This window comes from Python bivittatus, unplaced genomic scaffold (genome assembly GCF_059951505.1).
Source record: "Python bivittatus isolate LINGU-HERP-01145 unplaced genomic scaffold, Pbiv_v1 ctg000120_np1212, whole genome shotgun sequence".
In the NCBI taxonomy this organism is placed as follows: domain Eukaryota; kingdom Metazoa; phylum Chordata; class Lepidosauria; order Squamata; family Pythonidae; genus Python; species Python bivittatus.
The window spans coordinates 4956754-4974316 of NW_028277037.1; the positions used below are offsets into that span (position 1 = coordinate 4956754).

Below are 17563 nucleotides of genomic sequence, written 5' to 3' on the forward strand. Positions count from 1 at the left end.
TGAAAAATGGCAGCCAGGGGAGGTTGACCGGTGTGCAAAGTAGTTGCCATGGTGAGCAGGGCCACTCACTTAACACCTGGTTATCTGTAAGTGAACAGCTGCTGCAGGATTTTCTGAACCACTCGGGTTGGAGCCATTGTTGGGGCCAAGGGTGGTTCTGTAAATAAGATGCCAGAGACTGCTGCTTTGTGATCATGCTAGGTTCTCATTTGGGTTATTTTTTATGTAATAACATCTTTTGTATATCTGGGGCATGCTTGGGTCACATTGATGCCTGAGAGCACCACTTTGCTTATTTTTGTCCTGTGGCAATAATGTGTGAAATCTACGTGTGTTCTACATGGTTAGAAAACCTTCAGGAACATATATCTAGGTCCAACCCTTTGCAGGTATCATATTGAACAGAGCATTGAGAAGGGGTCAAAGTGTAACGTGTGCAAGAAATGAAGAGAAGATAAGGCCATCCAGACATAGGGCTGGTAGAGATGTTCACAGGCTGTTCTGTGTTTTTGAACATGACTGTTTTCTTAAAAAAAAAAAAAAAAAGCTTTGCATTCAGACTTCTGATCTCCTAATAGAGGACCAACATCTTTAGGACTACTTATCCGGTTCTATAGTACTTGCAGTGAAGACACAATTATTAAGTGTCTCCAGTCTGGGGCTGTGAACTTAGAATGCACTTTGTTTTTACAAGCATCTTGTGCTTCGGAATCTGGGAAAATTTGAGGGCTGCTTTGGGATACAGTATCTGTACCTACTTAAAGCAGTATATTAGATGAAAAACTGGTTTCAGAATATGGCTGAAAGTATTTTCATCTGATTCAGTATAGGAGCTGAAGAGTGCCTACTAGATTTGTATGCTTCCTTTTCTTCACAATCTCAAAGTGGCTTTCATGGGGATGTGATGTCCTTCCAACAACCCTAATGAGTTAGTTTGGGCTGAGAGGGGGTGACTCTTAGGTTCCTAGAAGTCACCCTGTGCGCTTCCATGGCTGATGGTGGACTAGAACTGGGTTTCTCCAGTGCTAATCCAACATCTTAACCATAATACCACACAGGGCTCTTTTTTTAGGAATCTGTGATGGCTTACGTTGTTAAACAGATAACCTTTTCATGAAATGAAAGAAGGAAGATTTTTGGAAGACCCATAACTTGCTTTGTATATGGAAGCCAATACAAATCAAAAACTTGCTTAAAGTCAGCTTAGGTCTAATTTTGTAAAGCCAGTGTTGAATTTGTGCACACCTAGTGCATCAGTTACTGAAGTGCAAGTAAAAAAAAAAGTGCTTAAAAACTTGTCACACACACTTGCTGTGTTCTTTTTGGGGATGTGTGTATGTGTGTGTGTGTGTGTGTGTGATTAAGTACTTGGCAAACAATATTCATTGTTGCTGATTGTTTTTCTAAAACTGCAGGCCTTATGCACGCTATTTAAAATTAAATTTGACACTTCCTTGAATCGCTTATTTGATATGTTGGACTATAATCCTTATCCCACATGGTCATCGATAATGAGAGTGTGTTCTAGCACCTATTGAGAATACTTGGTTGGGAAAGCGATGCTAAAGTACTTCAAGCAGGCACTGAATTTTCAATATTTTATATTCAAGAAGTCAAAGTCTGTTATATTCTCCAGTTTGTAAGCAGAGGCAGAGATTCCAGATGTCACTGCAGAAAAGCAAAATCTGAAGTTGAATTTTTGTGTTCAAAGAGAGAGCAGTTTTACTGACCACTGGGGTCGTAATCAGACATTCAAAGCATATATTAAAAAAAAGACTTCCAACTTGTCATTTCCTATTTTCATCATAGGGTAGGAATTTTGTTATCAAATCCTGTTTCTTGCTATGGAATCCTGCATTCCTCTGAAAATGCTGGAAATGAAAAAGATATCCTAGCATGAAAAGGCAGATGAAAGAATTTTAGCTTCTAAAGAAACAAGTGGGAATCCTCAAGAGTTAAACTGGTTAAAATGAATCTGTATGTTGCGCCTCTGTCCTTAAGATTGGCATTCAGTTTTCATAATGACATAGTGTTAAAATCGCAGTATTTTGAAATGTATTTTATTACAGTTGCATGTTTCCTCCGTGCCATGATGAGACTGCATTAAGGAAGTACTGTGGGAAATACTTCATTTAAAAATGTGTATTACTGGTTTGAGATTGCCAGGAGTTGCACAGAAGTACTATAATAATCCACCATTTCCAGTACTATTTGATACATAATGTAGGGACTGTAATCTTTGCCAATTTTTTTCCTTCCTGGGAAAAAGATGGTTAGGGCTGAAATTTGTGAACTAGGAATTCCTTGAAATGCTATTCTGCTATAAACCCAGCAGATTAATCTTGGGGAAGGGGGGTGGGGGTGCATCATAACTGTCTTAACTTTAGCTTCTTGTCTACTATATAGATATTAAAATATACAGACTGTGTGACTTTTGAAAACCTTTTTGTATAGTCCCCATGGTGGCAAGGTGGATGGACTCGCTTATAGTGAATGCACCATTGGGAGACCTGAAAGAACAGGTTAGGGATGAATCGTCATGGAGAAAATCTGTCTGTGTGGTCGCTAGGAGTTGAAAACGACTTGATGGCACATGATCAGTCAATGGATCATGGCAACAGACTTGTATATTATGAACAGTAGCTAGGTAGTAATACCTGACAAACCTTGGTTGATCTTGAACAGTTAAGCAGGGTTTGACTTGAGTACTTGGATAGGATATCACCAGGAAATGTTAGGGTGGTAGGCTAGACTGGGGGGAGTCAAAAGAAATTCCAGAAGAAAGAAATGTCCAACTACTTCCATATTGTTGTGAGAAAACTAAATATGTGCCTACAAGATCAGCACAATAAACTCAAATGAGATCTTATTTGATACCAACATGCTATGACATACAACAAAATCTTGAGACGAGACTGAAAATTGTATTTAGTTAATAACCATCGCTTTGAAAGTTCTCTGAAATGTGCTAAATATACATTTAGTGGAATATGTGATGTAAGAGAGAGAGAAGACATCCTTTACTTGTAGTACATTATAACTGTCAAAAGGAAATAGCGCACATTTGACCATAATTCATCATTTCAAGATTGAATAAACATGGAACTTTTGGATAATCTGTAGTGTGTTAAATCATATCAAAAGCTTTCCCTCCATCTAAAGAAGTAATAGCTGCTGGATTCTGTCTTTTGAGATAAAACTATTGCATTAATTAAATATCTAGTATTAGCAGAATGTTCATGGCCCTGTAGAAATCCAGCTTTACAAAATATATTATGGTTACAAGTACGAACTGTAATCTGTGGGCAACAACGTTGTTAAACTCTTTGGGTCTACATTTATCAAGAAAATGGGATCTATAATTGAAACACAGAATAGGTTTCTTACCCTGTCAAGAAGGACAAATAAAAACTTCATTTAAAAATGGGAATGAGAATCTGTTAGAAAAGGCTTCGTAGTATACCTCTGATTAAAAAGGAGATTAAAACTTGATGTGCTACTTATACCAACTAGCTGATTTAAAACAGGGCACCCAGTTTGATGGTATTGTCTTCACAATATAAGAAAAATAATGGAAGACTGCTCTGAGACAAATGGAGATTTAATAAATTCAGAGCAGTGGCTATTTTTTCTGTTGTTTGCGATTTATGTAGAGGAGCTTCTAGTTTCACTATTGTTGAGAAGAGACTCTTGCTTTTGTGGTCTGGCTTCTGGCAACCAGTTATTTGCCAATTATGTGCTTTTCTGAAAAACTGTGATTTAGAAGGCAGTCTTTAAGCACTATAATAATGTATTGTGTCAAGGTGCACAAAAATAAAATATCAACCTTGCCTTACGTGAGCAGGTTCAGATGGAATAGTGATGGACAGATGAGGGTTCCTGATTTTCATCAAGGGACATAAAGTCCCAGCAACAAATATATTGTGCTTAAAGTCCTACCCCAGTCAAAAATGTTAATAAGGTTGAGCAAAACCTCTGTATTCTGTTTTAAGTCCTACAAAATATTGTAGGGAATTGCATTGGTTCCTGTGGCTTCATTCATATACTGCCAGGCAGTATTGAAACTCCTCCAGCATAAATTATTCCTACTGGATTTTTATGGGCAAGGATTTAGAAAAGAAATATGGGAAAATAATATGGTAACTGCAGCAAGATTATTCTATGCAAAAATTTGGAAAAGCAAGGAAATGCCTACAGTGGAAGACTGGATTATAAAATTAACTGACCTTACAGAAATGGTGAAGGTGACCAGTTTGATGACTTGTTTGAAAGACTAGAAACCTTATATGGACTTTTTGTTGAAAGAAGAAAAAAATGAATTGATGATTTCGGGATTTGGAGATTAAAGAGGGACAAAGAGATTGGGGAAAAGGTTAAGATGATAATTACTTAACAGAAAGAAGGGCAGAAAACGTAAGTGTTTTTTTCTTTTTTTCTTTTTTTCTTTCTCTCCTTTCTCTCCTTTTTCTCTATTTCTTAGTTTCTATCTTTGTTCTTATTTGTTTTGTATATTTTACTACATTGAAAAAATTTAATAAAAGTGTAATAATAATAATAAAAAGAAATTCCTTCAGCATGGTCCAGTTTCACATTGTATCACTTAATGGGAATTATTTGAGTGAGACAGATAATTATGATTTCTTCCCATGCCACCCTTTCTATCACCACCTAATCTACCCAATTCACAGTTGACAAAAAATAACATTATGGATTAGATAAATGGAATACATGGGTGTGATTTCTGTATTCCAGCTGATGTATATAAAAAAGCCCTAAAGCAGGGTTTCTTAATATTTTTGTGCCATGGACCCTTAGATTCTGGTGAAACCTATGGATCTTTTCTCAGAAAAATATGTTTAAATTCATAAAATAAAATACATAGACATAGATTGCATTACTATTTAAATAACGAATGTTACACATGTACTCCTTTATTAATCAATTAAGGCAATAACAAGACAATGTCCTTATTAAGGTTATGATTTTAGATAGTGAGATTTTATTGAAGTTAAATGTTTTTAGAGTCTAGAGGCCATAATTTACTTTGTTGCCTACATTCATTACTGAATGAAAAGCTAAATTTGAGAGGTTTGCGAAAGTAGAGTTTAATTTTTTTTGCCATTCAAGTTGCATAGATTCTCCTGATATCAGTTCATGGACCCCAAGTTAAGGATCCTTGCTATAAATTATTTCAGCTATACTAAATTGGGTTGCCTTCTTCTCCCATTTTTAGTATCTGCTGTTTATATGGATCAAGTTACCTTGAACAACTTCAGAGTTCAGAAGAAGTTTGGAGTGCATCAACACTTGTCAGATATTCCATTGTGAGTAGTCTGTTCTCTTCTCCCTCCTTGCCTTCTCATTGGCATTTATATAGAGGGCAATTTATTGCTTTCCATGTTGTGAGCCATATCTGAACAGGCATTATGAACTGATCCATATATTTACTTTGTTTGCCTTTTTACATGGACCTAGAATGATTTCTCCCTTGATTGAGGAGCAAAGGATTAGTGTCTTCATCAGCACAGAGCATATATAACTTGCATGTTATGTAGAAAAACACTATGTATTATTTAGTAAGGATATAACACTTAGAAAATAATTTGAGGAAAGTTCTTTGGAGCTTACACAAGGTCAGCATCTCTACTATTTTGTCATTTTCCAAGTTTCTTCAGGAGCTAGAAAAAAGCTGCAGCTGCTTTAAGAGTTACACTAACTTTAATGAGTAGACTCCTTAAAGGTCAAGAAAGCCAGATGTTTTCATAATGTCTAGAGTTTATTTAAAACCACAGTAATTAAGGCTCAACTGGAATGTATTCCACATTGTAAAAAAAGGCCAGTGTGATTTTTTGATGATGTCTCAGAAGCTGTAAAAGTTCAGAAGGTCACCTTCAGGAAATTAAGTTCTATCCTAATGAAGAGAGCAAAACAAACTAGAAAAATAAAATATATGTAACAAGGAATGCAGAAAAATAAGAGAAAGTTGCCCTGTGCAATACATAGAAAATCTAATAAATAGATCTGCTATTCCAAAGATTACTACATAATTGTACATTCCACCTGAGTTTGCTCATAAGCAATATGATTTTAACATTCTGCAAGGTTCTATTTTATTATATAATTTTCTACTGCCTTTTCTTTATCATGGCAGGAGAAAAGATGTATAGCTGTGAAGAGGGTGAATTTTCTTGCTATGAATGAAAGCAGCCAAAAGAATATAACATTCCAACTTCAGTTTTGGAGTCTTTTAAAGCAGCTACATCTGTGATGACTAAAACTGAGGCTATCTCATTTCTCATGTTAAAATGTGAAAATACACCGAAACATGTGACTGCACAGGGGCATCGACGGGGTGTGTATGTGTCCAAAAAAAAAAAAAAAAAAGCCAAAATGGTGGCTTTAATTGTGGAGTGGTGGCTGTACTTTGACTTTTTTGACCCAGCCTCCCTGGAAATGCTGTGGCTGCAGTATTTCATGGGGACTTAACATCTCTTTAGCTGAGTAAGTAACATTCTATTCTTAAATTTGTGGCTGTTCCTTAAAATTAGACAATTCTTTTAGGTAGAGTGTACCTAAAAAAGTGTACCTAGAGTGTACTTGAATACAAAATACCTTAGTGGCCAGGTGTTTTGTATTCAGAAAGCCTTAAGTTTATTCTAGCTTAAATAGTCTTGGGCAGTGCCCCAGTTCAGACAGTTGGGCTGTACGCATATTCTGTGAGAAGCAAGGCTGATAGACTCTCAAGTTAAGAGGGTTGCGAATTTGTGGTTGTTCCATGAACGCTAGCTATATTTTTGTGTGTGTAATTTGTAATTAACATTTGAAATTAACATTTTATTTTGGCAGTCTTTTATGTTGTGGAGTGTAACAAGTTCCTTTCACTGAGTTTCTCATGTAACACTTCTGGGCTCAAGGATATGTCTTAGGATATTCATTGTGGGCGTCTTATTATACTTCTCATCTGGTGGTGTTTTCTTGGATGACTCTATGGACGTTTTTCTTCTGTTATTTTTTAATCTCTTCAAGCTTTCTTTTTTTGGTTCACCAGAGCCATCTCTTTGCTTTCTACATACTTGTTTGTTTTCTTAGACTTCCTGTCTTCTGCATTTCAGTGTAGAAGTAGATCCTAATGGATCCATAGATTTATGGTCTCTTCCCTCTTCCTTCCTGACCTCAAACTGTTTTGGAAACAACTGTTCTCTTGTGGCCTGCCTGTTCCTGGTTCCTGTTATTAAGCCATATCATGAATGTCTGAAATGGGCAGATCTAGGAAGAGGGAAATGCCAGAACATTCTTGGAGGATATTTAGATGAAGAGGAAATCTCACTAAAGTCAATGTTTATTGAGGCAAAAGCTCATCCCAGCTACATAACTTTGGTCAGCATCAGCTCACTGAAAAGTTTTCTGGGTAATATTCTTCAAAAAAATCAAAACAAACAGAAAACTACTGAGCAGTGCCCTGGGCTTAGGGACGATTGGTCATGAAACTGAGACTAAAATTTCTTATTCAAGCAAGAATTAAGATCGATGCTTCTTGCCTTGGTGAAAACTGTCAGTAGGGTAGAATGGCTCAACTTGTGTTTGTGACCCTTTCCTTCACATCCCTTTACACAACCCAAAAGGTCATGTGTGCACACAGGGTGAGAATATCTTTTGCACACCTAATGCCAAATAGAAGATGTTCAAGTACAGGCTATGAATGTGTAATAATGGGTAGCTGATATTATCTTAACTGTATGTGCATATCCATTCTAATACAGTGGAACCTCGGTTCATGAACTTAATTTGTTCCGCGACTCTGGTCGCGACCCGAAGCAAATTTTCCCATAAGGTTCAATGTAATTACCGTTAATCCGTTCTGGCGTGGAGGACAGGGAGGCGGCTATTGCTTGGAGGGAGAGTCCCCCTCCCTACGACCACGTGTCAGGGTCGGAAAAATGGCCGCAGACCACATGTCAGGGGTGGAAAAATGTCCGCGGATCACGTGTCAGGGACGGAAAAATGATCGCAGACCACGTGTCAGGAGCGGAAAATGGCCGCGGACCACATGTCAGGGGTGGAAAATGGCCACAGACCACGTGTCGGGCAGAAAAATGGCTGCGGACCACGTGTCACGGGCGGGAAAATGGCCGCGGATCCTGTTCGTGACCCGATCCGGTGTTCACGAATGGAGGCAAAATTTTGCGACCGGAGCTGTTTGACCCGAATTGGTCGTGAACAGAAGGGTTTGTGACCCAAGGCACCACTGTATAATTAGAATATTATGTTCTGCTCTTGGTATATTCTGGTTACAGTTTTCATCTATATGTTGCTAAGAAAAACAAACTCTACACTACTATTTAGCCTATTTTAATCCCAGTTTCCAGTATGGGATCCATTTTTATTTATTTTTTTACCCTACTTTTCTCTTGACCTCTTTTAGTCTTTTCTGCTCTCTTGCATTAACTTTTTCTTTTCCTTTCTTTCTTTTCCATTCAAAATTCTGTTGGTTGCACTGCTGGGTCAAATTGATTGATACTAATGGGATATGTAGGTCAGTTCATCTGGAAGGCACCAAATTTGGGAAAGCCTGCACTGGTTAATCTTTCGAATTATTTGATACTGTATTTTCTGAAACTTATGTTTACCCCGGTAAAGAAAAAGGATATGCAGAAACAGTTTAATGTCTTTAACGCAACTTGGGGGGTGGTTTTCACTTTATTTGCCCAACTAAGTATAGTTTGCCTCAGTATCACCTCCCTGCACTTTCCAGTTGTCACCATGTGTTCTGAGTAGGGGGCGAATTGAAAACACATCAGTGTTGTAATTTTAACCATGGAAACCAAACACAGATAATTTAAGTACTAAATATAAACATCACATGAAAACAATTATTCTATTTCTAATATGAATCTTCAAGAATCTTGTCTCTAAAGATGGGGTTCCAGGGAGGAATGTTTGCAAAGCTAACCATCTTGAATTGTTTATGAGTTCTCAAGGGCAGCCACCAAGACTTTTGATTTCATCCAGCAAGGTAGTTTTTATGCTGTTATCTTGCTATGTAGGCTTGTGGACAAATATTCTGTGTGAATATAGCATTAGATGAGTTTGACCCGCCTGTAAGCTAATGCATCTGGTGGTTTTTATCTCTGTGGTTTCAGAGGCATTTTGTTAGGGTCTCACCACATTTTTCTTCCATCAGTTATTTGACACATAACATCTACATAAATGTGTTGTGTATTGAATTCCCAGTTCAATATTGCTTTCACCCTCAAATAATCATTTCACATGTGACAGGAACTGGACTGACACTGGAAAATGTTTTTGTTTGGATTAGTCGAAAAAGGAATAAATCCCAGTCAAAATCTCACTTTGTAATTTGAAAGCTTATGTTGGTTTTCTGCCCCTTGTTCATGATTTCCATCCAGGAATTGTGGAAATGTTACTTAGTGTATACTGTAAATAAGTAAAGTTACAGTAGACTTACTGACTACTGTCTGGTTAAAATCCCTAAATGATTATGACTGGGATTCATGTGAGATGTGTGAATATGTATTAAATTAGTTTGAAGCTTATATTTTAGAGATAGCCTGAGATGATCCTTGGTGTAAGGTATGTGCTGTAATAGGCATTCTTTTAAAAATAATCTAACTGCTCTTGTTCCATGGTGTAGCATGAAGAACATCATGGAAATATTGGAAAGCTTTTAAAATTAGAATGCAGTTGCAGTTGTGAATAAAAGTTTGCTGATCAGTTGATTTGTGGCCTTTCTGAAGCCCCAGAGATTTGCTGTTTGGTCTTCTTGGCCTTTGGAACATGCTTTGCTTAGATGCTCTTGGTAGTACAAAGATATTTCCCTCAGTGTGATAAGGATTTTCAGTTGTACGTTGTGTAAACAGACCTCTGATCTCACTTTGGTCATATAAGGCTAATTGATCATTCCTTCAAACCCTCGCCTTTTCTTTTGAAGCACATAATTCAGGTTTATATAAATATAAAGACAAGCGTGACATCCATGTACAAATTTTTCTTTCAGTAACCGACTTCATAATATGGAATCAAATGTAATTCCTGAAAATGCAATGGTCTGTGTGATAATAAGCTATCAGGGGTTCTTAAAGCATCTAGAAGAAAATTTCAATCAGAAATTATGTTATATTTACAGTATAGGAAGAAATCTGTTCAGTTCCCCCTTCAGGTAGTTTTGAGATCCAGCTTGGCAGCTCTCTCTCAAGATCTTATATTTACAAGTTGAGGGACTTCATTTGAAATCTCTGCTTATCCATGAAGCTCACTAGATTGAATAAATCCCTTATCTGTACTATTGGTCTACTTTTGTATGATGGTTATTGGGGTACAGTAGAATATAACCGGCACAATGCATTCTGAATTATATTTCTGTTATTTTTGTACACAAAGATCCAAATGTATGATCTGAACATTTGTGTATCTGAGTGTTATCAGAGCTTTATGTGAGCGTGATTGCTTTTTCACATTGCATGTTGGATGACTTCGTTTATGAAAAAAAATGAAACAAGCAGCAATTTTGTTAATTGTTCATTCAGATTCCTTTCTGTAGGAATGGAGCACTGATAAAAATTCATTGACAAACATGAGCAGCAATTCAGAACATATGAAAAGAGACCATGGGTTTTCACAGCACAGTATGTGGAATAAATAAGATAAGGAGCTGGGTTTTAACCAGATTTTTCTTGGTGATGATGATGGCAAATTTACTGAAACATGGATTCACTTCCATGTCTTGTTTAGGGAACTTTAACCTATTACAAGAAGTCCCAAATTGGAATGGAGCGAAGGAGGAATGTTGTAGCTACATCCTTCCCACAGTTATGTGTGGTGATAAATGTCTACCTGGGAACGCACATTGTCTTTTGTTGTCCAAGACATCATAGGTGGATTTAAACATTCCATCTTGAACCCAGATTTTGTCAGGGCAAGAAGATGGATTTTAGGGAGTGCTGACAAAACAAGGCAGCCAAGTTGCTTGAACATTGCAGAGCAAGAAAAGCTCCTCTAACTCCAGTCTTGACTAAGTTGCTTTTGGCATGGCATGGCTTCTTGTTATAGTTTGTAGATACTCTTAGATGGCAAGAATGTCTCCTTGTCTATTTAAGATGTGACCCATCTCTTAACAAAAAGCAAGCTATTCTGTTTTCTTTCAAAGAACTAGTAATAGATTTAAGTAGATAAGTTGACCAAGGGAAGGTTTTATGAGGTAGTGGGTTTTCTCTATTTTATAAAACTTTATTTCATTTTTTAAAGTTTTTATTTGGGTAGATAGGCATGCATGATGTTTGATAACAAATAGCATGCCTTCCATACTGAACCAGTTTTTGTTCTATAACTCTCCTTAAAAAATGTTTCCTTTGAAAATGTATAAATGGTGATGTGTTATGGGATCAATGGATCTTTATGTTGGTTTGGGATAGAGGTGGGAGAAGAGTTTTTTTAAGGATGCACGCTTAAGTTCCTTCTTTTGTTTTATCACCTTGTGGCTACATGCACACTGTGCTGAGGGAATGTGTGGCATTTCCTTGGTTGGGTCAGCCCCATTAATTAGGTCCGTAATAAATGAATGGCTTTATTGTGTCATCCCCCTCTTTTAAAACCAACTAATCCACATGGAATCCTCAGGAAAATGGGAGTATTGATCTTTCAGTGCATATGTAATATAAATGCTTGTGTTGTTCTGCTGGATAATTTCAGAGAAATGCTTACCCATATTCATGAATCCTGTGTGGGTGTGACAGGACTAAGTTGAAAAATAACATGAATAGCTTTTTTATACCTCTTTTTAGTTTGCATGGTATTTATTTTAAACTGGAGAAAGATCATAGGTTCTATTTTTTATCAAGTCTAGGCTAATTATAAAAAAGGTTCTAGGAAGTGAAGCTGATTAATCCTAATTCTGTTTCCTATCAGAATTCTTGGATTTGGGCTACTTGTCCCAGGAGAGTTAGATGTTTCCAGGACACCCATATCACCAAATATTGGAAGACATTTATCTAGCTTGATACTATTATTTTTGTGACCTGCTAGTTGTTTTTGAACCTGAGGATATTGCTATGTTTGACCATATTAAGTCAACTAGTGTTTTCCATGACCTCATCAAGTTGACTGCAAGATTCAGTTCTGGAACTACTGTATATAATTATAATCCTTTTCTCTTGATAAAGGCAGCTCATTGCTAGTAGGGCTGCAGCAAGTGCAGTGGGCCTTTGGGAGCTTGACTCCATTTTAATGAAATGGTGGCAGAAGAATGCTTACATGTTTGCTGGTTAAAAATAAAATGAAAAGAGAATGTATATCTTCTAGAAAATCACTGCGTTGTAGCAGACATGAAGTATGACACATGCAATTAATGGGTAGCCTTTCCAATAACATTTCTTTGGCTGTTGTGGGAGCAGGAACCTGAAGTGTCCAAGACTTTTGGTTTAAATCAATGCAGCTTAAATTTTTCAGTCATGCTATGGCCAAGAACAGATAACCTTTATTTTTGGCTAATTGCTTTAACTTTAGTTTGGAGACTAAATTCCATGGGGGGTTTAGGCCTTCGGGAGACATTGTGGGTCCAGCACATTCCCACAGCACATTTTTAGTATTGGTCGTAAGTCCCCCTTTAAATTTGTTCTCCCAGGACACAGAATAAAATGACAAGAAACCCTGTGTTAAGTTTCTCACTGTGTTAAGTTGCTCTCTGTGCCTGTGACCAAGTAAGTAGGAAATCAAAATGCCAGCTTTTGATTCCTTAGAGAGCCAGAGGCAAATCTTAAAAAACAGGTGGAAAAAAGTTTTGGTTTCCTTCTTTAAGATGATTTGGATGAAACTGAAAGTTTTTAAAATAATTGTGAATAATTAAAACCTTTAATAATAACCTAATATTCGTTTAATTATATGATGGGCACAGTTTTATGCTTCTTAAACTATATAAGAAAATAGCCCAGAAAGGCAAGCTTGATTTAATAGATATAACAGAGACATGATAGGATGAAGACTCCCATGACTGGAATATAACAGTGGAAGGATGCAAATTTTTCAAAAAGAACAGGAGCAGTTGAAAAAGAGGAGAGCTGCACTGTGTGTTAAAAATATCCATGCCTGCTCAGAAATTCTGTTGAATGATCTGGCACGCTGGGGAGAACATTTGGGTTAAAATAAGCAGAGGTGGCCACCCAACTATAGATTGTGCCTTCTGAATTGCATATTTTTCAAAGAGGCATGAAATTGTAGTGATGGAAGACCTACTCTGACGTCTGTTGAGGCAGAAATTCTTGCCAGCATGATCCTTCTAGAAGATTCCTGACTTGTCTTGTTGGCAGTTTCCTCCTTCAGAGGGTGGAGAAGGCATAGGAGGATTAACTGTCTCTCACTTGATATTGATCAGTAGAGGACTTAATTGATGAAGAGGACATTGGAGAAAAGTGATTGTGTAATGCTTGATTGCAAGAGTGACTAAAACTGAATATATTCAAATATACATCCTTGACATTTAAAAAAAAACTCAGAGCAATGATAAAGAGGATCCCATGGCAGGAGAAGTGAAGTGAAAGTAAAGACTTAGCAGGGTGAAATATGCTATTCTGCTGTATTCTGCTTTGGTCAACTTTTAGTATTAGATCCATTTCAGAGCACCCTATTTTAAGAAGGATTCCGTCAAATTGAAACAAGTTTAGAGAAGAATGTTCAGGAAACTAGAAACGAAGTCCTTTAAGTAGAGATTGACAGAGTTGAGTCTGCTTAGTTTAAGGGGGAGAATATGATAGCAGTCTTCAAGATAGAAGAAAGTAGGACTTTTTCCGTGTTGGAGACAAAATCATGGATTTAAGTTCCAAGATAGCAGATGATAATTGAATGATAAGGAAAAAAAAAACTTCCTAATAAAAAAGGCAGCTTAACAGTGAAATCATTTAGTCAGGGAGGTGATAGACTCCTCTTCATTGGGTGAGTTCAAGAGGGGCTGGAGAACATTTGCCCAGGATCTTTAATTTCGATTCCTGCATTGACCAAGAGGTTGGACTCAGGGGCCTCAATGGCCTCTTCCACTTTTAAGATTTGGTTAAATATAGTGGCACAATAGGGGAATATAGGAATGATACAATTTACATTGTATTTTTAAATAAGAAATGAAGTTTGTGTATGTTTATGTATAAATACTGCCTTTGGGGACTTTTCTCATTAGATTTAGATCTTTTCTATTAGAAGTTGTTGTGTTCATTGTTGAAATTGCCTCTGTAAAAATTGCTACATTTAGCATGGAATGCTAAATTACATTCCATACTAGAGTTGTCTGAAGAAGAAAACAAATATGTCACTATTAAGTCTGTGTAGGCAATTATCTTGATGAACTCTGGCTTGTTGAGAAACCCTGCTATTATTAGGGAGGTTTAGCAATAATTCCCCCTTCACCTTTTTTTCTTATCTGTATCTTAGTAAATTCTGATTGAATAGCTTTGCATTTCAAGGGTTTAAGTTTGCTGTACAATGAAGAAAGGCTCATAAACCATTTAGTGCCTGATTTTGCTTTTTTCATTTTAACATTTGAAAGCTAGGCTGAAGATCTGCCAAGAACAAATGAAGGGGTGAACCTGTTTCTGGATTGTGCCAGTCCAGGCTGCAGAGCGGGGTCAAAGCTTAAGAGAACTTCCATAGAAAGAAACTAATCTGAAAACAACCTCTTCTCCAACCCCCTTCTCCATAGAACAATAGCAGTTGAAGGGTTTAGCCTTGATTTATCACATCCTAGGTATAGTCCGTTAATATATGAGAACATTCCATCCATTGTGATTTCCCCTACAGCCCAAGTTATATACTGTAAGCCTAGAAGCAGCTTTAATTCTTCATCAGCTGCAGTCGAGTTTGAGAAATCTACTAATTCTTGGCTTCAAATTCCAGATGACATTTCTGGCTGGCTTATTATTTCTCAGGATTCTGTATCTTTTCTTATTGGGACGTATAAAAATAGCCATTACTGTTCCTTTTCTATCCTACTTTAAGCTTCTTTCTTCCCCATTTGAAATGATGCTGGTGTTACAGATTGGATGCTGGAAGCCTTTCGAGGATGGTTAAGAAAGTGGCAGGAAACATTTTTGTGAGCGGGAGCATCTTCAGAGCTTGCCGGGTGTTGTCATCACAGTTACTCCACTTTTCTTCCAAGCAATGTTGGGCCACAAAAACCATATGAAGAAAAATATTGGAAATCTCCTCACTATAGACGTCATAGACTCCTTGTTTTGAAGTGAACCCTGACTAAAGTAGCGCTCTTTGCAAATGACTATAATTTTTGTGCAAGTTAGTATTTTAGCATTCCACCATTTATCACTGAGGTGTTTCATGCGATTGTTTTTCCTCCCTAAGTATTGTGGCTGAGACAATTTACCTAGTCCTTTTCATCTGACATTTTAAAAATGAAGCTTTTTTTCCTGCCAACTTTGGAAAATAGCACATAACCGTAGCAACAAGATTGCATAGAAACTGGGCAGAAATAACATTTTCAAACGTATGTAAGAGGAAATCAATCTTTAGATGCAAAGCTAGGAAATGTGACTGAAACATCAATAGCTGATAAGGTGAGTCTCAGCTAATGATGGAAGATTACTTTGGTCTGAAATTGGCTTTTGTTGCCTAGCCTTGACCTGAGCAAGGTTTTCAACTGTGTGGGTAGAGATTCTCATGGATGATTGGGGGGGGGGGGAGGAAAAAAACACATGAGAGTGAATGTCTGAAATCATCCTTTAAAGCAATTTGAAGAAAGCTTATGAGCCGTGAAAATTCCTTCTTGATGCACTCAGTGGTGAGACAAATATTGTGTTAAAGATTTCCTGCTCCCGGCGTACCCTTCTGCATATGTATTTGTGTGTGCGTGTATTTTTATTTGTGCATCTCATCCATGTTTTCTGTTTCTACTTCTGTTTCCTCGTGATGAAAATACCATAAGCCTAGTTAGATTTTAACCCTCCCTCTCTGTCCTGTACTCATAAGAACGGACATTCAATTTGTGTCTCTGTATATGAGAGGTATTATTCTTACATATTTTTAATGAAACAGGTTTATACTTGTTAAGCCTCTGTTGTGGGTTCTAGCACATCCGTCTTTTAGAGTCTGCAGTCTTTCCTGCATTCTTCCATTTTGAATATTCAATAGAACTTGATACTAAACTCTTACCTGCACCTCTGTTTTTCTGTACAGAATGTCTCTTGACACTGCACAGTTCAGCACAATATCTAGTCTACCTTAAAAAAATCTTGACAATCTCTTTCTGTATAAACTGTATAATCTGTATATGAAGCGTCTTGAACCAAATGGGTAGATTATGATATTGTTTCATACAGTGCTATTCTTGCCAGATAAAAAGCTGTTTGTGTATGGAATGGATTAGTGCTTTCCAATTCTGTATAATTAAAATATTAAACTCTAGAAATGTGCAAAACATTGCAAGGTTGAAATGTTCCAATCTCAGAATGTTTGGGGAATAGCTAGTTGGAGTATAGGACAGGCTGTTCTAACCTTTCCATTAGTATTCCAACACTGTTCCAAATTTACCACTTCAGCGGTTAAGGTGGGACCGCTGCTAGGAACACCCACTCCCAAGTCAAAAAGTTTTGAAACCCTCCCTCCTTCCCCCCATGGAGGGAGGAGTTTTGCCATGTTTCTTAACCTCTTTATATTGGACCAATTGATCAATTCGACTGACTTACAAACAGGACTGCCTGTAGTCAAAGAAATCTACCTTGTAGATCTCAACTCATGCCACTGCTTTGACTTGCCTCCTTCCAGTGAAGCAATATATTCTCGAAGGAACTTGAGGCAGCTTACCTGGGGATCTCCCTTCATTTTATTTCCCATGGCAGAGATCCTGTAAGGTAGGCTGGACTGAAAAAGAGTGACTAATCCAAATTTACCCAGCGAGTATCCAGGGTGAGGGTGGAGTAGAGCCTAGGTTTTCTTGTGCCTAGTCCAACCTCTTCATGCTACACCAGACTGCTTCTATAATCAGCTCATGATTTGGGTTGAAATGCAGGTAGTGAACTTCTCCAAAGAAGGGTGGAATTTGAGGAAAATCTCTTTCTTTCTGTGCAATACTTTACTTATAATCTGTGATGTTCAGATATTGAGAGAGAGAAATAAAACAGGTTTCAATTTTAATTCAGAAAAGTGCATTAGTTATACTGAATAGTTGGCTATTTCTTATGTTACTGACCAGAGTTGAGGTAATCTACCAAGCAAACATCAAGGTTACTTGGTTAACTTGGGCTAGATAATTTGGGGTACATGACACCAAATATTGCAAATCAAATTGGAATAGCCAGGGCATAGCATATTGTTTTCTACTCTTTTCTTCTTTGTTCCTTATTAATAATAAACAATTGTGTCCTCTGTTTACCAATTCAACTTCAAGATTGGCACAAGGAGCCATTTACAGAAAGCATAACCATATTTTGGATTTCCTTTCCCCTGAAAGCTTGCTTAGCCTGAGGTCTTCCTGAAGTGATACGAGGAATTTTACTTCAAAATGATAGTTGTTGGTCATTCTTGGGAGTTAGGCACAACCCTGGAATCATTACAT

At 37.2% G+C, this 17563-nt stretch overlaps 1 protein-coding gene across 16 annotated transcripts in view; it reads left to right on the plus strand.

Annotated features, from left to right (window-relative positions):
- PPFIBP1 (PPFIB scaffold protein 1) overlaps positions 1-17563 on the plus strand; it is a 120678-nt gene that overhangs the window by 35958 nt on the left and 67157 nt on the right. The window contains exon 2 of one of the 16 annotated variants that reach the window (XM_088134882.1): positions 5234-5324. The exons of the other annotated variants lie outside the window; for them this stretch is intronic. The gene's annotated coding sequence lies outside the window, so the exon portion shown is untranslated. The remainder of the gene's footprint in view (positions 1-5233; positions 5325-17563) is intronic. 16 annotated transcript variants of the gene reach the window in all.